Here is a 24740-nt window from a genome sequence, read left to right as displayed (position 1 = left end):
CTGTCCTGTATGTGTTTGGAGATTACCAGAACACATGGCTAAAAGAAATCTTTGCTCCAGGAACCACAGCCCTATGGGTGTTTTTGTACATGAATTAGAGGCTATTCAGAATCACAGAATAAGCATATCTCTTCCTAGAGCTCCAACTTACTTGAAAATTAAATTTCAAATACATCATTTGTTCATTAAAATAAATCCAGGAGGGGAGGGTATAGCTCAAGTGGTAGAGCACATGCTTAGCATACACAAGGTCTTGGGTTCAATCCCCAGTACCTCCTCTAAAAATAAAATTAACAAGTAAACCTAATTACTCCCCACCAAAGAATTTAAAAAATAATTTAAAAATTAAAAAATAAATCCAGATATAATGTAGAATAGACTGAAAAATTCAAATGAAAACCTATGATAAACAATGAGAATTTACAAATACTTTACATTTTAGTAGGCTGCTTGAAGCTGTGCTGCAGACATGGAAAATCTCCACTTGGTGGCCTAAGTTTGAGATTCACAACTAAACCAGAGAAGTGTTCCTGGTAACTGAAATTGCATGGGACCAAGAAGGTAAGAGGAAAGGTAAGAGGAAAGGTAAGAGAAAATGGTAACATGTTGGATGCCAAATCCCTTTTTCTAATTTTGTCTATATAGAAGGAATGAGGTTTCAAGGGAAGGCAGCTCTTGCCTGGGGGTACACAGCTGAGGCTCTCTGGTGCTCTTTAAATAACAACCAAGAGAGAGCTCATATGTGGGGTAGCTCTAATATAAATTGTTCTCCTGCTTCTGTGGTACTCTTTCAAAATTAAATCTTACAAGTTGTGGTAGAAACCTTGTGCAATGGTTTTGATAGCTTGTAAGTTTTCCATGTCAGATAAAGAGCTTCCTATTCAGTTGTGCACCATTCCTAGTCAGTGGAAGGCTTGTAGGAAATCTTTCCTGAGTTGCTAGTGAGTTGTTGCCCAAATTATGATTTTTTTTTAAGATCTCTAGCTTTCAATCTGTCACTCTGATGGCATTAAATAAAGTATCTCTAGGAGTCTAGGGTGACCAGCGCACTTCAGGTCCTGCTGGCAGCCAGGAGTCCCAGAGACACAAGTTGGTGAGAAAAATCAATTCAGCTTCAAGAGAGGTATCTACATGGGTCCCAGAGGAACATGGAAATGTCACCTACTCCTATAGTGTCCACAACACACTGCAGCAAGGTGGAAAAGCATGAACAATACATTTTATAGCAAATAGACTCCAGAAATCTCAACCAAGTAGGATTTTCTTAGGACTCTAAGGAAGGTTTCCAAGCCACAAGCTGGAAGAAAATACTTACAATTCACAGAGCTGACAAAGGATTACATCCAGAAAATGTAAAACTTCCTCATAAATCAATAAAGGAAAGACTAAACCTCAGTAGAAAAATGGATAATTCACAGAAGAAACCTGAAAAGCCAATAATCTTGGGGAAGAAAAAAGGTCAACCTCATGGTAATCTTGTAACTGCAAATTAAAACCACAATGAGATAACACTTTATATCTACCATATGGAAAAACGTAAAAGCTCTAACAAAACCAAATTTTGACTTACATATTGAAAACCCAACATCATATTTTCTATCAAAATGCTTATGACTGTAAATTGGCATAACCACTTAATAAGAGTAGTTTATCAATATTTAATAAAATTAAAGATATCCAAATCCTATGGCCCAATAATTCCATAACAGGTATAGAGCCCAAATACACTTCCACAAAACTATACAAAGAATATTCATGAAGCAGTAATTGTAATAGTGAAGAATTGGAAACAACCTAAATTTTTCCCCAGTAATAGAAAAATGGGAAAATGTTGAGTTTTTGTTTACAGTGGAATACTATATAGCAATTAAAATGAGTAAACTGTACATATATATATATATATATATATATATATATATATTTATCAGCATGTTTAAATCTTGAAACTATGTTTACTAGAAAGAACAAGAATACAGTAACCACAATATGATGCCATTAGAATAAAATTTAAACCCTAGATCAATACTGTATACTATTGTTAAACATGGTAAAAGTATAGATACATGAATGGGAAGGATACAAGCCATCTTCAGAATACCAGTTACCTCTGGGGAAGAGAGTTGGGAAATGAGATTGGGAAGGGGGCAAGAAAGGCTTTAACTGAATACTCTATGGCTCAGAGCAGTCAGAAATCTCCCATGAGAAATAAAATCCCGAAGCCTGTGCTTGGGTGAGGGGAGTCTAAATTTACACTGCTTACATGACATAAAAATCTCCAGCTGAGAAACTGATGTTTTAAAAAAAACACAGTCCTGTACTAATCAATCCCCTAAAGCACTTGGCAGAGACACTTTCATAACTTGGGGTGCACATGACTGACTAGCACACTCATAAATCCCTACTGATGATCAGCTCACAAACAAAAATTACAAAACATACAAGAAAGTAGATAGTAGAGCATGATGAGGGAGAGTCAGTGGGCACCACTAACTGGAGAACAAGCCTTCCAGGACCTGATGTTATAGAACATTCCTAAAGAAAGTAAATGATAAGAAGTCCCCATTCCCATTGAAGTGGGCCCTCAGAGCGTCTACAAAGTGCTATTTCAGAACTCCTGTGGAACAATGACTGGTGTACATCTCCTTTTCCTTCCTTTCTGAAAGAATGTGTTCACTGAGATTATCCGGCTGGTGTTCTACCACCATGTTGGAAAAGGGGAAGATATTTATCTTTTTGGTTCACAGGCCTCAAGAGACAAAGAGGAATGGTGTCTGGATCTGATGGGGTTTGAACTGGATGAAATGACTGGATGGGCCTTTGACTTGCTTCCGTTGGGGGATGAGAGGGCTGGAATATGCTCTATAACTGAGAAGAAGAGAGAAAAATAATATATGGTGATAAAAAAGCAGAGACATTTACTGCTCACCAAATATTCATGTGCTCCCCCACATTTTCCAGGCCACTTGCAGTTAGTCAGGACCAATAGACTATTTCTAGGCAAAGGACTCTAAGTGGAAGTGACACAGGTCCCTTCTGGACAGAAGCACAGAAGAGAAGGCGTTGAGATCTCCTGCTCTTCCTTTTTGTTCCCCAGTGACAGTGGCAGCTGCATCTTGAGATAGTTTAGCCACTAGATGGAAACAGCTGGATTGCTGGATCACTGCTTGAAAGGCAGCTGCAGACTTTGCATGAGAGAAAAATAAGCTTTTATGTGATAAGCCAAAACTCATGTTGTGTGTCACTCTTATGTACCCCCCCCACCAACACACACACACACACACACACACACATTACTCATTGAAAAGATCTCATACAAAAATTAAAACTACACAGGGAGGCAAGCCACTATGAGAGGAACAGCAGACATAACCTGGGAATGAATGCCCCAAAAGTCTGAAATAATGGAACTATATGATATCAGCTGTATTAAAAAGCATATTTTGAGTATTTGAAGTACTATTTACAGAAATATAGGGTAATATTTGGGAAATTTTTTAAATATTTGAAAAAGAGATTAGCAGATCTTTTAATAATGAAAAGCACTGCATTTCAAATTGAAAAGTTAATAAAAGATACACATCATATATATATATTTTTTACTCATTGTTTATGGCACAAGTGAAGCTGAAATGCAGTGGGAAATGAAGTGTCTTTCAATAAATTAATTTTTTATGAATTGAGTATTCATATGAGAAAATTGAATTTTGATTTATACCTCACATTATTCAAAAATTCTAGATGCGTTGCAGAAGATCTAAAATATAAAAGTAAAATTTCTAAATGAAAACATTGAAAAATATTTTAGGCAAAGATTTCTTAAATAGAATGGCCATAGAATACTAACAATAAAAGACAGTTGGACTATGTTAGAATTAAGAACTTCTGTTTGTCAAAAGACACCACTATGTGGTGTTGGGAAAGCTGGACAGCTGCATGTAAATCAATGAAGTTAGAACACGCCCTCATACCATACACAAAAATAAACTCAAAGTGGCTTAAATATGACATGACACCATAAAACTCCTAGAAGAGAACATAGACAAAACATTCTCCAGTATAAATCATAGCATTTTTTTTTAGTTAAATCTCCCAAGGCAATAGAAATAAAAGCAAAAATAAACAAATGGGACCTAATCAAACGTATCAGCTTTTGCACAGCAAAGGAAACCATAAACAATATGAAAAGACAACCAACAGAATGGGAGAAAATATTTGTAAATGATGCGACTGACAAGGGCTTAATTTCCAAAATATACAAATAGCTCATACAACTCAATAACAAAAACAAAGAACTCAATTCAAAAATGGACAGAAGGCCTAAATAGTCATTTCTCCAGAGAAGAAATACAGATGGCCAACAGGCACATGAAAAATATACTCAACATTACTAATTATTTGAGAAATGCAAATCAGAACTACATCGAGGTATCACCTCTCACCAGTCAGAATGGCTATCATTAAAAAGTCCACAAATAATAAATTCTGAAGAGGGAGTGGAGAAAAGGGAACCCTCCTACACAGTTGGTGGGAGTGCAAATTGGTGCAGACCCTATGGAAAACAGTGTGGAGGTTCCTTAAAAAACTAAAAATAGAGTTACCATATGATCCAGCAATCCCACTCCTGGGCATATATCCAGAGGAAACTCTAATTTGAAAAGATACATGCACCCCAATGTTCATAGCAGCACTATTTAAAATAGCCAAGATGTGGAAGCAACCTAAATGTCCACTGACAGATGAATGGGTAAAGAAGATGTGGTATATATATAATGGAATACTACTCAGCCATTAAAAAGAATAAAATAATGCCATTTGCAGCAACATGGATGGACCTAGAGATTATCATACTAAGTGAAGAAAGTCAGAAAGAAAAAGGCAAATACAGTATGATATCACTTATATGTGGAATCTAAAATATGACACAAATGAACTTACTTACAAAACAGAAGCAGACTCAGAGACATAGAAAACAAATGATGGTTACCAAAGGGGAAAGAGGGTGGGAGATGGATAGTTTGGGATTAACAGTTACAAATAACTACATATAAAACAAATAAACAACAAGATCCTACTGTATAGCACAAGGAACTATATTCAATATCCTGTAACAAACCATAATGGAAAAGAAAATGAAAAAGAATATATATTATAAGACGTTATATCAATTTGCTGTACACCACAACCTAATACAACATTATGAATCAGCTATACTTCAATAAAAACTTTTTTTTAAAAAGACACCACTATGAAAGCGAAGAGGCAAGCCACAGAGTGGGAGAAGATATTTATAGTATGTACACCTGACAAAGTATTGCTATCCAGAATACCTAAGGAACTCCTGTAGATTAGCAATAAAGACATACACCCAAAAGAAAGATGGGCAAATAAGCACTTGAGAAAAGAAGCTTTTCAAAAGGCAGTTAGCACTGAAAAAGTTGCTCAATGTCATTAGCCATTAAGGAAATACAAGTTAAAACTTGTGAAATACCAGTACAATGCCACCAAAATGAATAAAATGGGAAAAAAATATGCTGGAAAAGATAATCAAGCAATTAGATCTTCCCTTCACTGCCGTGGGAATGTAAATTAATAGTCATTTTGAAAGACTTACTACACAGTAAAATAAAACTGGACAGTTGCATGCCCTATGTGGTAGCCAAATATGGCTCCTGAAAGATGTCCATGTTCTAATCTCAAGAACCTGTGATTAGGTTACATGGCAAAGAGGAATTAAATTTGTAGATTAAGTTAATGTTACAAATTGCCTGATCTTAAAATAGGGGTATTATCTGGGTGTGCCTAGTGTAATCACAAGGGTCCTTAAAAGTGGAAGAAGAAATCATAAGAGAGAACTGGATGAGGGAGCAAGAAGGATTCAAACCAGTTACTGGAGGAAGGCAGGCATGAGCCAAAGAAAACAGGTGCCCTCTAGAAGCTGGAAAAGGAAAGGAAATGGATTATTTCCTGGAACCTCCAAAAAGAAAGACAAGCTTGCGAACACCTTCATCTTAGCCTAGGGAGAGTCATGTTGGACTTCTGATATACGGAACTGTAAGTTACTAAATTTCTGTTGTCTTAAGCCACTAAGCTTGTGTCAGTTTTTCATGGCATCAAGAGAAAGCTAATCTAATTTATGATGCAATAATTCCACTCCTAGATATATACCCAACAGGAAGGAAGAGATATGTACACAAAAAGACATGTACAAGAATGTTCATACAGTCTTATTCATGATTGCCTCAACTAGGAAACCACCCACATGTACATAAATAGATCAAGTGTAATGTCTTAATACGTGGGATACTAAACTGCAATGAGAAACGAATGCTACACACAACAATATGATGGCTCTCACAAACATAATGTTGAGTAAAGGAAGCCAAAAGATTTGAGATTGAGAACTGCATTTATAGTAAATTCAAGATGAGTAAAACTAATCTAGGTTTTTAGAATTAGAATTGTGGTTGCCTTGTCAGTGGATCTGGTGACTGAGGAGGGATGTGAAGGGGGTCTGTGGGGTGCTGGCAATTTCTTGATCTGGGTGGTGGTTTCACAGTGTGTTTGGTTTGTGAAAATTATTTGAGTTGACATTTATGATTTATGCATATTTGTGTATGTATGCTATATTCCAATAAGTAGTTTAACGTTAGAAAACAACGAGTTGATTTTAAAACAGATCACACCACTGAGGTGAGAATTAAAAATTGAAAGATTAATCTGAATGAATTCTGCAGAATGCCACTAGGGGATATTAAGATGTAAAACAAAAGAAAGAATGTAAGAATGAGAAGGGTCAGATTTATCTACAATACATGCTACGTAAAGAGAGAATAGGTGATGAAACATTCAAAGAGATCATGCTGAAAATTTTCCAGACCTAATACAAGACATGACTCTTCAGATTTGGCAAGCAGAGTAAATAAAAATGAAAATAAATACATCTCTTGATATATTGTAGTTAAGCCAAGAAATACTATTATCATACAACAATAGAGGATGAAAGGCAGTGGAATAATAATTTCAAAGAGCTGAAGAAAGAACAGCAGTCAGCCTAGATTTTTTTTTCATTCAGATATATTAAGTATAGTTTCCATAGGGCAAAATTCTCTTTTTACTTTATGCTTCTGTGAGATTTGACAAATGTATACAGCCATGCAATCTCTACTCTAGTCAAGATATAGAATGGTTCCATCACACAGAAAAATCCCCTCATGCCCCATTATGGTCAACCCTGCTCCCACCCCAGTCCATGGCAACCACTGATCTGTTTTCCATCCCTGTAATTTTCATTTTCTAGAATATAATATAAATGAAATCACACAGAATGTAGCCTTGGCCCACAGACTAACTTCACTCAGTATAATGTATCTGAGACTTACCTAAATTGTTGTCTGTATCTATAGTTCATTTCTTACTGCTGAGTAGTATTCCGTTGAATAAAGGCAATACAATTTATTTACCTAACCACCAGTAGAAAGATATTTGGGCTGTTTTCAGTGTTTGGTACTTATGAATAAAGTTGCTATAAAGATCTGCATGCAAAGTTTTCTGTGGACATATGCTCTCATTTCTTTGGGATAAATACCTGGAAATGGAAATTCTGGATCATACGTGGCAAGTGTATGTTTAACTGTATGAGAAAACTAATGGTCTTCTAAACCGGCCGTGCCATTTCACGTTCCTATTTGCAACATGTGAGAGTTCTAGTCGCTCCTCACCCTCGCTAGCACTTCATACTATCCATTTTTTTTCCATTCTAATCTGTGCGTAATGATACTTTGCTGCCATTTTAATTTGTATCCTTTCATGTGCTCTTTTCCCATTGGTATACTTCTTTGATTAAGTGTTCAAATCTTTGTTCATTTTAGTTGGGTTTTTGGTTTTCTATTTTAATTAACTGTATTTTGAAGAAAAAATTTTTTATTTAGATGAACCTGATTTATAATTTTTCTCTTTTTTCTTTATTTTTTAATTGAAGTATAATCAATTTAAAATGTGTCAGTCTCTAGTGTACAGCATGGTGATTCAGTTATACACACACACATATATATATGTATTCTTTTCATGATAAGTTACTACAAAATATTGAATGTAGTTCTCTGTGCTATACAGTAAGACCTTGTTGTTGATCAATTTTATATGTAGTAGTTAGTATCTGCAAATCCCAGATTCTCAATTTATCCTCCCCCGACCTATAACCATAAGTTTGTTTTCTATGTCTATGAATCTGTTTCCATTTTGTAAATAAGTTCATTTGTGTCATTTTTTAGATTCCATATATAAGTGATATCATATGGTATTTGTCTTTCTCTTTCTGGCTTACTTCACTTAGTATGATAATCTCTCGGTCCATCCATGTTGCTGCAAATGACATTATTTCATGCCTTTTTTATGGCTGAGTAGTAGTCTGTTATAACCACGCCTTCTTTATCCAACGATCTGTTAATGGACACCTTTGTTGTTTTTATGTCTTGGCTATTTTAAATAGTGCTGCTAGGAACATTGGGGTTCATGTATCTTTTCAAATGAGAGTTTCCTCCAGATATATGCCCAGGAGTGGGATTGCTGGATCATAGGGTAAGTCTATTTTTAGTTTTTTAAGAAATCTCCATACTGTTTTCCACAATAGCTGCACCAAATTACATTCCCACCAACAGTGTAGGAGGGTTCCCTTTCCTCCACATGCTCTCCAGCATTTATCATTTGTGGGTTTTTTAATGATGGCCATTCTGACTGGTGTGTGGTAATATCTCATTGTAGTTTTGACTTGCGTTTCTCTGATAATTAGCAGTATTGAACATCTTTTCATATACCTGTTGGCCAACACATGGGGATCACTGTTGACCTTGGTGAGGGGTTTCCAGTGGCATGATGGAAGAGGAGCACTGGTGGCAGCCTACATAGAAAACTGGTTCAAAGTGGAGCAAAGTTGGGGGTTGATACTGAAGTAGAGTCAAGAAGAATTTTCTTCTTTTTTAATGGGAGAGAAAACAGTCCATTTTTATGCTGAAGGGAAAGCTCAGTAGAGAAATGTAATTACATGGAAGAGAGAGAAGAGAATTTCTAGAATGGTCACGGAAGAGAGGGGAATAGAATCTGGTGCACAGATGGGAGGGGCTTAACTTTAGATGGGGATATGGATGGTTCACACACAGGTGAGCACGCAAAGAGAAGCCTAAGGACGGAAATTTTAGCAAGTGGCTAGCTGTGGTGGAATCTAGAGAAGTAGAAGATCTCTTGATTGCTTCAGTTTTCTCCGTGATGTAGGAGCCCGGTTCAGAGACAGAGATGAGGAGAGGTGTAGAGAGAGAATGAGAAGGAAGACACGGAGTGGGAGAGGGAGGAGGGGAGAGGCTCTCTCAGTGGTTTGAGGAGAAGGAGGATGTGAAAGTCACATATATCTTTGAGCCTCACTTATATTAAGGACAAGAATTCATAAATTGCACAGATTTTGTGAGGGTTGGCAATAATATTAAAAAAATCCAGTGTTCAAATCTCATAGTTGCCATCATCATATCAACACATCGGTGTGTGTATCTGCTTCTCTCTCAGGCCCCCAGTTCTCTGAGAATACAAATCATGTGGTGCTTTTTTCTTTGGATGCTACCTAGAAAAGTATGAACTCCATTCGCTATCTTAGTATTTTTAATTGTAAGAAACTAGAACAAAAAAATGCAACTAGAGGAAAGAAAGAAGTCACTCGTAATTCTACCACTTCTCGTTGATGTTTTGCTTTTTTCATGCTGACTTTTATTCCAGTCTCCTCATAGCTAGACATCACATAAACAGCCAACATCACATATTATTTTTTTCATGTAACATTATGTATTAAGCATTTTCCATAATGTTAATCTTCAAAATCATCATTTCAATAAGTGCATATTTTTTCATGTATACATTCATGTGAATGAATGTATTAAATTTTATACAGCAATTTAAAATGGGACATTTGTTTCAAATATGTTATTAGAATTTATTACTATGAATGCCTTAGAGCATATTTGAACATAATTGAGGAGTTCATAATAAAGCTGCCTACCATTTAACTACTGGTTACTGACTACCAGTTATGGAGTACTGCACTAATGATTCTTCATGCATCTCGTTTGATGACCTTAATGGAAGAAAAAGTAATTTTTGTATTTATATACTTCAGCATATATAAAAGCTTTTAAATGTCATAAAAATACTCTTGAGCTGACTCATCCTAACTAGATTTTAATATGTAGCCATATTTTAGAATATTCTGAAGAAATGAAATATCACAGAGTTGAAGCTTTTTATCCCATTGTCCTCCCTTCTTCCCCATAGGTGACTACTATCCAGAATTCAGTGTTTACATTCCTGTTTCTTTTCTAAGTACTTTGTTCACATGGATGTGTCAATAAGGAACATACAGTATTGAATCTGTTTGTTTCAAGTTTTGTATAAATGGCTTAATACTTCACATAGCATTTTTGAACTTCATTTTTCACTTGTTTTTAAAAGTATTTATGTTGATATGTGATGTTTTCATTGATTTAAACAGCTGCATATTTTCCACTGTATATATAATCACAATTTATTATCCATTATGTTGGTAGACACTTGGGTTCCCAATAATTTGCATTTGCAAGCAATGCTCTAATTGGCATCTTTTTTCACGTATGCCCTAAGATTTGGAATTGCAGAGTTCTTTAGCATATGTATCTAGATGTGAAATTAAGTAGTCTAGAATGGTGTTTGGGAATCTGTACATAGTTTAAAAGCTCCCCAGAGCTTTTGGTGTGTAGCTGGGGATGAGAACCGCTGCTCTAGATTTTATCCTTTGCAGGTACAGTTAAATTATCCCCACCTCTTCACTTTACAAATGTTGAGTTAGAGGCATAAAATCCTGATTGCTAAGGATGCTGCCTCAGTGCTTTGGGGCTGACAGATCTTAAGAGCGGCTGTGAATATCTGTGTATATGGTCTCTCTGAAGAGGGATTTCAAAGCAGACTGGTCACCGGTCACTAAATGACACCTTTGCAATTCAGCTGCCACCTCTGTCTACGCTTTTACCTGTGGAAGGGAAGAATCAAAACATAAGCCAAACAAACTTAGCTAGGCCTAACACAAGCCAAACAAGCTCAGCTAGGGCTGGGATGGCAAATCATTCTTAACTTATCTGCCGGTGGTAATCAGTTGCTGGAAGCTGCCTCAGCAGAACAATGAGAATAATTATGAAGATTGCCTCTGTGGTGAAGATTGCTGTGATTGATTAGTGATGTCTGCCATGGATTGGCTATCAGTGGTCAGACAGGTGAGGTGCATAATTGGTGTCTACTTGGAACCTAAAAAAAATGGACTCTTTCTGCCTCTTTTATTAAATGTCATACTCTTCAAGTATTACACAAGTTACCGGTACATACTGAGCATAATAATAGATGCTTGTCATAAATGTATTTTGCCTTTTCTTATCAGTGATACAGAATGGCAGATGATAATCAAAGGAATGTCTTAGAAATCAGGGCCAGAATAATATTTTCATGGAAATGATTTTAATTTGCACTTTCCCTAATGACTAATGACTTTTTAGTTTCTTTTCATGTGTTTATTTGCCATCTATATGTCTTCTTTGGTAAAGGGTCTATTTTAACATTTACCCATTTTTATCACGTCGCTTATCTTGCTGAATTTAGAGAGGTTTTTTTTTATATTCTGTACACAAAGCCATTATCAGATAGGTGTCACTTATCTTTAATATTCTTAACACTCTCTTTCAAAGTACAGACATTTTTAATTTTAATCAAGTTCAGCTGATCCATTTCTTGTTATGGTCTGCACTTTTTGTGACTTATCTAAGAAATTTTTGCCTAACTCAAGATCAAAAAGATTTTCTCCTATATCTTCTAGAATTTTTTAATATATGTAACACCTACTTATAGATACAGACCATTTCAAGTTAATTTTGAGTTGGTGTAGGAAAAAGGTCAAGGCTGTTTACTTATTGAGCATATAAATGGCTAATTGTTCCAGCACCCATTGCTGAAAAGATTATCTTTTATCCATTGAATTACCCTGGCACTTGGGTTGAAAATCAGTAACCATGTATACGTGAGTCTATTTCTGAACTCTTGATTCTGTTCCTTTGTTCCATGTGTCTCTCTTTTAGCCAGTACTGCAATGTCTTGATTATCATATCTTTATAGTAAGTCTTCAAATGGGTAATGTGAGTCCTCCAACTTTGTTCTTCTTATTCAAAATTACCTATTTCAGCAATTTTACTTCCTTTGCTTTTCTGTATAAATTTTAGAATTACTCTGTCAACTTCTACCCCAAAAAAATCATGTTGGGATTTTGACTGGGATTGCATTGAATGTATAGAATTGACATCTAAGAGTGAATTTTCCAATCCATGAGCACAGTTATATTTGTCCATTTATAAGGTCTTCTTGGTTTCTCTCATCAACATTTTGTCATTGTGAGCATTTAAATCTTTTGCCTCTTAAATATTTTGTGTTTTTAATGCTATTATAAATGGTACTGTTTTTATAATTTCAATTTCCAGTATTCTTTTCTAGTATCTAAAAAAATTGATTTTCATATTTTGACCATATATCCTGCAACCGTATTAAACCCACTTATTGGTAGATTCTTTAGGAGTTCCTATGTAGACAATCACGTTTTCAATGAGTAGAGGTTTGTATCTTCCTTTCAAATCTGCACACCTTTTCTTCTTCTTTTTTATTTTATAAGATTCATTGCTAGGATCTCCAGTATGTTGTTGAAATGAGCAGTGAGATCAAACATCATTGCCTTTTTCCTAATTTTGGGAGAAAAACATTTATTCTTTCATATACGTATATCTGTATATCAGCTGTAAAGATTTTTATAGATGTCCTTTATCAGGTTGAGCATGTTTCCTTTTCCTCCAAGTTTTCGGAGAAATTTTAACATGAATAGACATGAAACTTCATCCAGGGTTCTTTCTGCATATATCAGATGGTCATTTCCTTTTTTTTTTTTTAAACTCTATTTATTTAGTAAATTATATTGATTAATTGTCAAGCGTTGAACTAACTTTACATACCTGGGGCAGACTTCTCTTGGGCATGTATTATCCTTTCTGTTTGCTGCTAAATTTAATTTTCTAATTTTGTTAAATATTTTTGGGTTAATTTTTATGAGGGAGATTGGTATATAATTTTTATTTCTTAATAATGTCTTTGGCTTTGGTATCAGAGTAATTCTGATCTCATTAATGAGCTGGAAAGTGTTGTCTCCTTTTCTGTTTTCTGGAAGAGTTTGTGTAAATTTGGTCATATTTCCCCATTGAAACCATCTAACCTGGGTTCTCTTGGAGGGAAGGTTTTTAAACTATAAATTGAATTTTTTAATAGATGGAGAGTTAGTTAGGTAATTTATTTCTTCTTGAGTGAGCTTTCATAGTTTGTATCTTTCAAGGAATTCATTCATTCCACCTAAATTATCGAATGTTTGCCATAAAAGCTTTCCATAAGATTCTTTATACTTTTCATGTTAGTTGGCTCTATAGAGGTGTCCCCTGTTTCATTCCTGATATTGACCATTTATGTCTTCTTTCTTTCATTATTATTCTGGCTAGAATTTTTAAAATTATTCTTTGCAAAGGACCAATATTGATTTTATTGCTTTTCTCTATTACATTCTTGTTTCAATTTGAATGATTTCTACTCTTTAGTATTTCCTTCTGTTTATTTTGGGTTTGACATGCCCTTCTTTATCTAATTTCTTAAGGTAGAAGCTTAAGTTACTGTTTTCAACCTTTTCTTTTTTTTCCCCCTAATATAAGCATTTAATGCCAAAATGTTCCCTCTGAACACTGCTTTAGCTTCATTCCGTAAATGTTTGTATGTTGTGTTCTCATTTTTATTCAGTTAAAAATATTTTCTAATTTCTCTTGTGATTTCTTCTCTAACATGATTTACTTAAAGAGTGATGTTTAATTTTCAGAATTTTTGATTATTTTCCACATATCCTTGTGTCTTTGATTTCTAGTTTAATTCTGTTGTGATCAGAGAATATTTTTTATATCATTTGAGCCTTTTCAAATTATTGAACCTTGCTTTTGGTCCAGATTGTGGTTTATCTTGATGAGTGTTCCAAGTTGAAAATAATGTGTACTCTATTATTATTGTGTGACAAATTCTTTGAATATCAATTAAGCTTGTTTGGTTTCTAGTGTTTTTCAAGACTTGTGTGCATATCCTTGTGACTTCGTGTCTGCTTGTTCTAGCAATACTGAGGTAGAAGTGTTGATACTTGTAACTGTAATTGTGCGCTGGTATATTTCTTCTTTAAGTTCTACTAGTTTGTTTTCATGTATTTTGAAGCTCTTTTGTTGGATGCATCCACATTTAGGATTGTTATGTCCTTTAGTGAATTGACCCTTTTTTCATGATAAAAATTTCCCTCTTTATCCAGGTAAATAATGATTATATTAAAATTTACTTTGTCTAATATTAGTATAGTCACTCTGGCTTTCTTTGACCAGTATGCTCATACTGTACTCTTTTCCATTCTTTTAATTTTAATCTCTTTGTGTCTTTAGATTTAAAGTGAATTTCCTATAGACATCATCCACTGGGATCTTACTTTTTCAATCCAGTCTGACAAATCTCTGACTTTAATTGAATTGTTTAGATCATTTATACGTAATGTAATTATTGCTATATGGGATTAAATCTACCATCTTGGTATTTGTTTTCCATTTGTCCTGTCTGTTCTTTCTTCCATTTTTTTTCCTATTTTGTTTTCTATTTTAGATGCAGTGAGAATTTTTTTATGATTTCATTTTATTTCCCCTATTGGCTTTCAGCTATGTATCTTTGTTTTACTTTGTGATGGTTTCCCTAGGGTTTCCAACATATATTTTCACTTTATCTTAGTCTATCTTCATATAATATGATACCACTTTACCTATAGTATAATAACCTTACAACAGTATACCTTTATTACCTTCCTCCTGTCCTTTGTGTTATTATTTTCATATACTTTATTTCTACATGTTACAATCCCCTTGGTACACTGTTATTATTTAATGTAAGCAATTATCTTTTTTAGAAGATTTATTGAGGCATAATTTACATACAATAAAAATCACCCATTTTAAATCCACTTTGATGAATTTCAGTAAATTTACAGTTCTGGAACTATCATGACAATCCAACCTTGGAACATCCCCAGAAGTTCCTTTATATCCGTTAGCCCACTCCCATCTCACCCTACTTCCAGCCTCAGGAAACCACTGATCTACTTCCTGTATTTATTAGTTTTTGTTTTCTTTATATTTAATATAAATGAAATCCTACATCTTTGGATCTTGCTTCTTACATTTAACATGTTTTTGAGTTTCATATACATCATTGTATATATCAGAAGTTTGTTCCTTTTAATTAGTGAGTAGTATTCCATTATATAGATATATTATTTATAGTTTTTTATCTAATCATCAGCTGATAGACATATAGTTGGATTCTAATTTTTGGCTGTTATGAATAATATCACTGTACTGGATTTTTTTTTTTTTGTAGATATATGTTTTTCTTTCTCTTTGGTAGGCATTTAGGAGGAGAATTACTGGGTCACGTGCTAAGTATATGTTTAATTTTTAAGAAACTGCCAAACAATTTTCCAAAGCGGCTGTACCATTTTTATTCCTACTATCAATGAACGAGTGTTCTAGTTTCTCCATATCCTTGTCAAAGCTTACTAATTTCAGTCTTTTTGATGTTGACCAGTCTAGTGGCTATATAGTCATGGCTTGTGATTTTAATTTACATTTCTTTATGACTAAGGATTTTCAGCATCTTCCTCCATGTGTCCACTTGTTATTGGTGTCTCTTCCCATATCTTCTTTGATGAAATGTCTCTTAAGGTCTTTTGCCTATTTTTAATATGGCCATTTGTCTTTTAATTATGGAGTTGTAAGACTCTTTGTATAAAATATATCCTGAATGCAAGAACTTTTGTTGGCTCTTACCTGCTGTTATTCCCATCCGGTACATTTTCATTTTAGACACTGTGTTTTACAGCTCTAGACGTTCCATTTGATTCTTTTTATAACTTCAATGTTTCCCCTACCTCCTAAATATATCAAGTATATTTATAATTTATGAGTATAATTGTCTTAATTATATCATCTCTACCATTTCTGGGTCTGTTTCTATTGATTTCAATTTTTTCCCTTTTGTAAATCATATTTTCAGGCTTCTTTGTGTTCCTGGTAATATTTTACTAGATGGCAGTTATTGTGAAATTTACATGGTTAGGACCTCATTTTTTTTGTTGTTGTTTTTGTTTTTGTTTTAATATGAAACTTGGCTTTATCTCACACTTGAATGGAACATGGAATCAGTTGAATCCTTTTGAGATTGTTTTTAAGCTTTTCTTAGGTGCATCCAATGTGTCTTTAGCTCTACCACAAAGGTAATACTCTTCTGAAGTTTCTACCCAATGGCCTGCATATTATGAGGGACTTCCTCTGTGGCCAGTGGAAACACTTAATTCCCAGTCCTGTTTAAAGTCTTGGAATTAGAGTCATGCTACTACTCTCTGGGGATTCTTCCCCCAGCCTCATGTAGTTTTCCCTCACAAATAGAGACTCAGAGGACCCTCTCTGTAGGTTCTTGGAATCTGGAACTCTCTTTTGTTCAGCTCCCACTTCTCAGGATGCAGTCTCAGAACTCGAGACTCACTGGCCTCTCCAATCTCAGTCTCTTCAACTTAAGAGAGAATGCTGAGTTCTCCTCCCTGTGCTTTAGCCTGGAAATTATCTCTAGGCTGTAAGATAGCACAATTGTACTGCTCACCTCATTTATTTCTCATTTCAGGGAGCACACTCATGCACTTCTTATTTTCCAGTGTTTAAAATCCATCTTTTTTATACACTGTGTCCAGTTTTCTATGTGTTTAAGATGAGAAGGTAAATCCAGTTCCTGTTACTGTATCATAGCTAGAAGTTTTAGATGAAAAGAATGACATGATCTTGCATGTATTTTAACATTATGAGGCTACTGGGTTAAAAGTTGATTACAGAAAGCACAGAATGACAGAGGCAAAGAATTAGGAGGCTATTACTATAATCCAGGCCATAAATGACAATCACTTGTGGTCATGCTAGACATGAAATAAAATGGTAGAATTCTGGACTTGAAGAAAAAGTAAACAGGATTTCTTGATTGTTTGGATGTTGAGTATAAAAGGAAAAGGAAATGAAGGATGGCTCAAATAATTTTGGCTTAAGTAACTAGAAGAATGGGGAGGTCACTGAAAAGAACAGTTCAGTAGAGTGTTGAGAAGAAATTCTGACAGGGGTGGATCAAAGATAAAATGAGAAGGGAGGAACTGGACATGAGTTCCAGGAGAGACAGCTCTCTCAAGGAGTTTAGTCAATCACATTCCATCTCTCAAGGGACTCACAATCTAGTTGGGGAAGAAGGGAGATGTGTAAAGAGATAATTACATTGGTGTAAGGTGTGCAGTAATAGAGATTTCTTTAGCCACAGATCAAATGAATAAGTCTGTAATACAGTGGGATATTAAAAAAGGAAGTATAAAATACTTCATAGAGGTGGTGATGCTTGAGCTGCGTGGTGAAGGACCAGGAAAATTTCACCAGAGGGAGGAGGTGGGCAAGGGCATTGCAGAAGGAGGGAAGAACATGGGATAAGACAACAGGTAGCAAACATCTCAACACACTGAGGAAATGTTAATTCTCCATGGTTTAGCCTAAGGTGGGAATGAGGATTCATGAAGAAATGAAGCAAGAGATAAAGACAGAAACAAGTTAGTTGACAGAGACCCTTCTTTACCATATATATACTTCAGACTTCATTCTGTAAATAGTGGAAATGCCTCTAAGCTCTGAATGTGACTGGAGGAGTTGAAGAGGAAAGCCACTTAAAGGACCTGGGTAAGAACCATTGAGGCCTGAACAAAGCCAAGGAGGTGTAGCATTGTGGGTAGGACCTCACAAAGTTTTAAGCTGAGGAATCAAGAGGTCTTGGCGAGCTGATGCATGGAATGAGTTAAGAGGAACAAAAGGAAGAGTTAAAAATGACTTTTAACATTTTGGCCTGGCCATTTGAGGAAATGGTGATGCCATTAGCTAAACTTGGGAAAACAGAAATTTGTACAGTAAAATATTTTGCATGCCTTCCCTAGGACTGAGTTTTCACTCAATGATGTGATGGCTGTAAGGGTAGGCTAGAAGGGTTTTTAATCTCCTACCCTGGTGGTCTTCATCAGGTTTCCCTACTACCCACCAGTCACTTAATACTTAAAAACTGTTGGAAAATATGAGGCTGCCTATACAAGATAGCTTTAATACAGTTCCCTTAACTAGTTTTACCAGTTTGCTATTTACAAATACTCCTGGAACTGCCGTAGATTCCACATCTGGTCAGATTAATCCAAAAGTTTAGGCTTCTCTTCAGACACACAAATGATAGGGGTAACAGCATTCATTGTTGTACTGCACATAGACTGGAGTCAGTACAACGGTGAGGGAGAGAGAATTCTTATCTTCCCAGAACAGGTCTCCCTCCTGCTCTAGGACCTAGCCAGAGTGCCCATCTTTATGTTCCTCCAGCTAGTCAAACTGTACTGTAGGGCTTTTACACGTGCTGTTTTGTCTCTTGGAATAGTGACCTAACCCACCCGATACCTTATTGTATCATAGCTAGATTCTTCCTATCTTTTGAGTCTCCTTCCTTAACCACTTTTTGGAGATATTGCTAGCCTCAATTAGTCTTTATCATACCACCCAATGAATTCCCTTTCCAACACCTTGTAATTTGTAATTATTTACTTTTTTGTCTACTTGCTTGTTTTACATCTGTTGCCCTTACAAGACTTTATGAGAGTGGCAATCATGTTTACTTTGTCTTCACTATACCATATATAATTTCTGCACCTAGAAAGTACTCAGTAAATACATGTTAAACGAATAAGTAACAATTAAAAAGTAGAAAATGAGGGTTATTTTTAAAAAGCATTTCATCAGTGAACCAACAGGAGAGAGTATTATTTTAGGATGGGAGGAATTTCCTGTTGTTTTTGAAATCATAGCACATAGATAGTAGCTTTCCCTAAGATTGATCCTGTGTGATTTGGGCAAACATAACTGCCAAGATTACATTAGTGTATCAGCCTGAGTCATAATGCTAATGGCGATAATACATAATCCCAAAATCTCAGTGGAGGGTTTGGGTTTTTCTCATGTTCAAGACTGAATGTTTGACCACTGTCTTCTGTGTGGTAATTCAGGGATTCCAGTGTTTTTGGTTTTGTGTGTGTGTGTGACTCTACTATTCTCTCAATGACACTTTGGGATCCTTCACTGGATCCTCTCTATCCAGCCAACAGTCAAAGGGAGAAGTCTTGCCTGGATATGTAAGAGGTTTCAAAGACCAAGTCTGGAAGTGGTATGCATCACTTCTGCACACACTCTGTTGGTCAGAATGAAGCACATGGCCCCCGTGTAACTGCAGAGGAGGCTGAGGAATGTAGTCTTCCTTTGTGCCCAGCAAAAAGAAACTAGATCTGAGAGCATGAAGCCAGCCTCTGCTACAATAGGGGACTTCATTTGGTTACTGTGAGGATTATAGAGTTCATGGATGCAAAAGTCTCAGAATAGCACCCAGCACATCAGGGACATCCATGATTCCAGGTAAGTTGCAAGAGGAGTTTCTCTGAGTTTGCACTAATCACTGCTTGCTAAACAAGGGTGATATTCTAAAGTTTCTGTCAAACCCAACAGCTGGCTGGAGAGTTTTGTGAGCCCCAGTGCCCAGGGAGGCCAGCCAAAGATGCAGGTGCCACCGCCAAGTCTGTGCAGCACATCCTCATGCTTTGTTTAATTTGGTTCCCTGGGTGGGATGAGTTTTATGAGCAGGTGTTCCGGTTAATTAGGTGATTAATACTCCTCAAATTGGAGAGCCATTTCCCCAGTGACAGTCCTTGCTTTGCTCAAATATGAGACAAATCTTTATTGTATAGTTTGGAGAGGCACGTGATCACACTCACCTGCCTGCCAGGCCTCTCAGGTCAGCACTCTGGCTGACCCCACATCTGGCTGAGTCACCATTTCAATGTACCAGTTTAGGGGAACAAAATTTCCCCAGATCATCTGATTTCCTCTCAGATCAGGGCAAAGTTGATCTGGGGGCACATCATTGGTTCCCTGCTGGGGATTCCAATCTGTATCATCTGTCAAGGTCAGAGTCATTGCCTCTGCACAGAGCCCTCCAACTTCTGCAGCAAGGTGACTAAGCTACCTCCAGAGGCAAATCAGGCATCAGAGCTCGTTTTCTAAAATTTGCTCTCTGATGATAGAAATCTTGCCCCAGACTCTCATATACCACATTCCCAATGCCCTCTCCCCAACCCCATACACCGTTCTATTCCTGCCTCCTTGTCTTTGCTTCCCTCAGGGCAAAGACCCCTTTCCTTCCCATGGATTTCATCAAATCTATGCATCTTTCAAAAGCCAAATGGTATTCTTCAGCCCTTCCAATTCAGCTTGAAATGATTTCTCCCTTTTTAGAATTTTCACAGCAATTACTGTATGACCCACGTCAATTAGCATTTAATTATATGCCGTATATTTTCTCTTCTTTCATATATCTTGATTTTGTCTTCCTAACTGGATTGTTGGCAGAGTGGGCTGTGTTTACACCTGGACATATATGAAGTTCCCAATAAGTGGTTGTTTGATTGCTAAATTAAGTTAAATGCCACTTTGTACTTCTGGAAAATGGTTCAGATTCATTCCGCTATACCAGCTTGAGCCACACAGTTGAAAATACGACCACTCACTCCTGTTCCTCACATGTTGCAGCTTTATAATCACAGAGGGACCAGATCTCTTTCTCCAGTTCTAGTTAGAAAAATCCTAGGGAAAACTCTGATTTGCTCATTTCAGCCATGTGGTGAACTGCTTAAAAATCAGTCTTCAGGGAAATAAGATTATATATTAAGAACAAGAAAATTCTGAACCTCAATCACACAGTTGGAGTAAACGAACAAGTAATAGTTGTCCACTACAGATGTATCTGGATTTTGGAAGGTTCTCTTTCTCTATCTTCTCCAAGACAGGTTATTTTAAAATTAGGTATTCATTCATCAAACCTTTATCTAGTAGGAGTGGATTCTGCTCCTTGGGGAGGCTCAATCGATTAACTGTCAATAAACCTTTATTATTCATTCTTAGAGGACAGAGAAAGAAGCCTTTCATTGAAAAAAAAAAAGGTCTGATTGATGGTACCTTTCCCTTAACCCTATTCTCTAGAAATGACCTAAAATTCACATCCTTTGGTTGTTCTCTTTCCCAGGAGGATTTAATAGGGATTATAGTCTTAATTTCAAATTGGAGTTTTCATCATCTCTCTCCCTCTCTTCCTGTTCACCTACTCTTTAGAGACCTGCTTTGGTGGCTCAAGGAGGTAGTGTTCTTTTCAGGGTCCCTGAAATGAATGACACGACTCAAAGGAGTAACTGAAGAAAGTTTAATAAATGGACTGTTTAGAAAGGTGAAGCAAGGGTTAAGGAAACAACAAGGGGTGGGGACTGCACAAGATTTAGCATCAACAGGATGCTGTTCTTACTCTTACCCTCCAAAGAGGCAAGGGATGGGACTGGGAGTTGGAGGACAGGCCTGGAGGACATGAATTATGACCTTCAGTGGAGGAAAGCAGCCACTGCCAAACTGGAACCCTTGTGGAAGGAGCCTTGGCCTCTCTCCCTCCAGCTGCCTGACATTCTGCTGGTTCCCCACATGCCAGACCCAAGGGAGTGCAGGGGATACAGTCCATGAAGGTCAGCCTCCTCGCGAATAGAGCCGGGTGACAGTGGGCAGAGAATGATCTGGACAGTCCATTAGAGAATGATCAGCATAAATGTTAAGTTTCAATGGAGTGGGAGCAAACATATCAGAACGAGGAAGAATGTGTATTGTTAGCAAAAAACCCTCCCAGATATTCTGGAAGAATGTAACTTCTGGAAGAATGTAACTTCTTCCCCCGAAGATCAAGCAACGTTGATTAAAATAAGTAAAACTGAAACGAGAATGTAAAATACGCTAGCTGATTGGGAAGATCATTAATTCCTGTACTCATTCATTCATTCATCATCAAAGATTTATTTGTACCTCTAGGCATCAGGCATGCAAAAATGGATTAAACGTCTCTGAATGTTTGAAGATTTTTATAAGAAAATGTTGGAACAAATGGATTATATAGGGTGACTGCCCTCGAGAATCTAATAGTCTGGCCCAGCAAGGTTTCCTAGAGAAAGTGACAGCTAAACTGATTCTGGGGGAGCCAGATAGGAAAGAGCAGGGGAGGATGTTCCAGGTGGGATATTGAGTAGGTGGGGGAGAGAGGTGGGAGCTGTGGCGGTAAAGACAGAGATCTATTTCAAAGCTCAAGATTGCACTATCAGATCTGCATTAAAAAAAAAAAAAAAGAAAGAAAGAAAAAGGAAAGAAAGAAAGATCCTTGATCTTCAGAGCAAAAAGACAGATTGGTGGAGCAAAACAAACCAAATTAGAGAGAACTGATGTGGGGGCCAGTGTGAACAATGGCCACATATGAAAATAGGATCTGAACAATGGCAGAAGGACCAAAAGTGAAGAGGGGACGGATGCGGAAGATAATCATGGGGACGAATTAATAGGGACTCAGGAACTGAATGGCTGTGGTGTGAGGCGGAGGGAAGATGCTCTGGTGCTGTTCCACCTCCCTCTCCTTTTTCAGCTAACAGCTCCCAGTTTTCCTTTGCAAGGGCTGCTCCTACCTGCCCAGCTGAGTGTAGTTTCCGTAGTAAAATCGTCACCCACGAGTCCTTGTCGCCTCTGGACAAGAGGGTGGTCACGTGATGTCAGCAGGCCAGTGAGTCTTTTCCTCCGGAGAATTAGGAATTCTGGGGCTTGGCACCTGGATCCTACCGTGGTTCTTGTCTTTTTTAATGCGTCGGTCTGCAGTTTTTTCCCTAACTTTTTATGCTACCCAAAGGCCTTCTTAAAAGAGTCATTTTAAAAAACTTCAGTCAGTCAGTTGTCTTCTATGGCTGCAACTGGAAAATCCCAAGTGATTACAGTGGCCTTGTGAATGGCGGCACCTTATACACTGGGAGTCAGAAAACGGGTGGAGGAGAAAGTTTGAGGTGGCTTTTCCTGGGGGAATTGGTGGGTAGTTTGCTTTTGAGAAGCCTATGGAAAAGTAAAGGGAAAAATTTTGTTTTTGATTTGGAAAAAAAAAAAATCGAAAAATCCCAGGAGACTTGTGTGGAACTCTGAAAATCATACCAGAGTGCAAAAGCTGTCTCTGGAACCTAGACATAAAAAGTCCTACCCACTAGCCTGACCTTCTAAGGACTTACTCAGGCTTCTCTAGGGAGAGTAATTCTTCCATGGGGAGGCTGACACATTCTGCAGATGCCTTGGAAATCGGTGGCGGGTGGGGAGGAGTGGATGTGGCCCCATTCTAGGCGTGGGGAGCTCTGGTTACCAGCTCTGGCTCTCTTGTTGATTAGCTGGGTGACCTGGTACCAGTGCCCTCCCCTCTCTGAGACTTAGATTATTAAATACAAGGGTTGAATTTTATTGGGAGTTCTCCAAAAATTCCAAAAGTATTTTAAGTTTACATGTTAAAAAGGTCAGTGATACTGGGATGCTGGGTTAAACAAACTTTAAACCAGTTTCCTTATTGCAGGACTCTTAAACACACTTATCTGTGATGCAGTCACCAGGAGAGGTGGAAGTGAGCAGCCTTTCTTACTCTGTCTTTGCTCAAGGAAACTTTACCCCACCCCAGGAAGAAACATGTGGAACTAGTAGTCAATAGAACACACTTGCAGAAATGCTGGGTTAGGTGATGTCTGCGGCTGTTCCAGCCCAAACACTCAATGACTTTTTGCAGCCAGTGTCCTCTGCACCTACGGTTTCTTCCACTTGCCCCTTCCTTGGGTTGGTTGATTCTGAGCTCTGTTCTAAGGTGGCTCTCCCAGGGAAAAGGCACTTGAATGCCTATGAGTCACTTAAAGACCTAGTCAAGCTCATGACCCCCCACCCCCACCCAGAAGCTTAAATGGAGAGCACCCCATGCCACCCCAACACACAAACACAGAGACACACCCTCTGTGCCCAGAGCACAGATGCAGGCCTAGCCTGAAGGGATTGCAAAACATGCTTTAGTGTGCATTTGGGAAAACAAAGAAAGCTCTACTCTTTTCTGCTCCAGACAGTCTGAGACGCTTGTGTACCCTTGGGCCTTTGCCCAGTTTTCTCATCTGCCTCAGTCCTGGTACTAAATTGGTTCAAGGTTTGGAAGAAAGCTTCAGAGGAAAGGATGTTTAGAGTTCTTAGTTGCTGAAGTCACCCTAAGGACCAGAGCATAAATGCTCTATGGCCACCAGAGGGCGATGACACCAGCATCCGTACGGAAAGCTGCTCTCAAGAATAACAGCAATAAATTGCACCTAATGTGTTTATGAATGATGGAGGGGCTGAAGTGTGTGTGTGTGTACATGTATGTACAGTTGGGTGCACTGGAGCTAAGACTTTGAAAATCTTCTGAGTACAATAAAATAAAATCTGCATCTCTACTACGTATTCATAGGAAGCAGTTGAAAGTTTCCTTGAAGGAAAATGAAGTAGAAGGAATCAGAATAGCATTTATGTGAAAGAAAAAGGAAGAGCTCTGGGGAGCGTGGTTGTTGTTGACATGAGGTGTGTTTG

The 24740-nt window shown here is 37.2% G+C and overlaps 1 protein-coding gene across 1 annotated transcript in view; it reads left to right on the top strand.

The window, feature by feature from the left end:
* The first annotated feature begins 468 nt into the window (after positions 1–468).
* The window catches only part of SLIT3 (slit guidance ligand 3), a 610825-nt gene continuing 586553 nt past the window's right edge, over positions 469–24740 (top strand). The window contains exon 1 of the mRNA XM_064480085.1: positions 469–573. The gene's annotated coding sequence lies outside the window, so the exon portion shown is untranslated. The remainder of the gene's footprint in view (positions 574–24740) is intronic.

This window comes from Camelus dromedarius, chromosome 27 (assembly GCF_036321535.1).
Source record: "Camelus dromedarius isolate mCamDro1 chromosome 27, mCamDro1.pat, whole genome shotgun sequence".
NCBI lineage: Eukaryota > Metazoa > Chordata > Mammalia > Artiodactyla > Camelidae > Camelus > Camelus dromedarius.
Note: the sequence above shows the minus strand (reverse complement) of the source record. Positions and strands in the feature narration are given on the sequence as shown.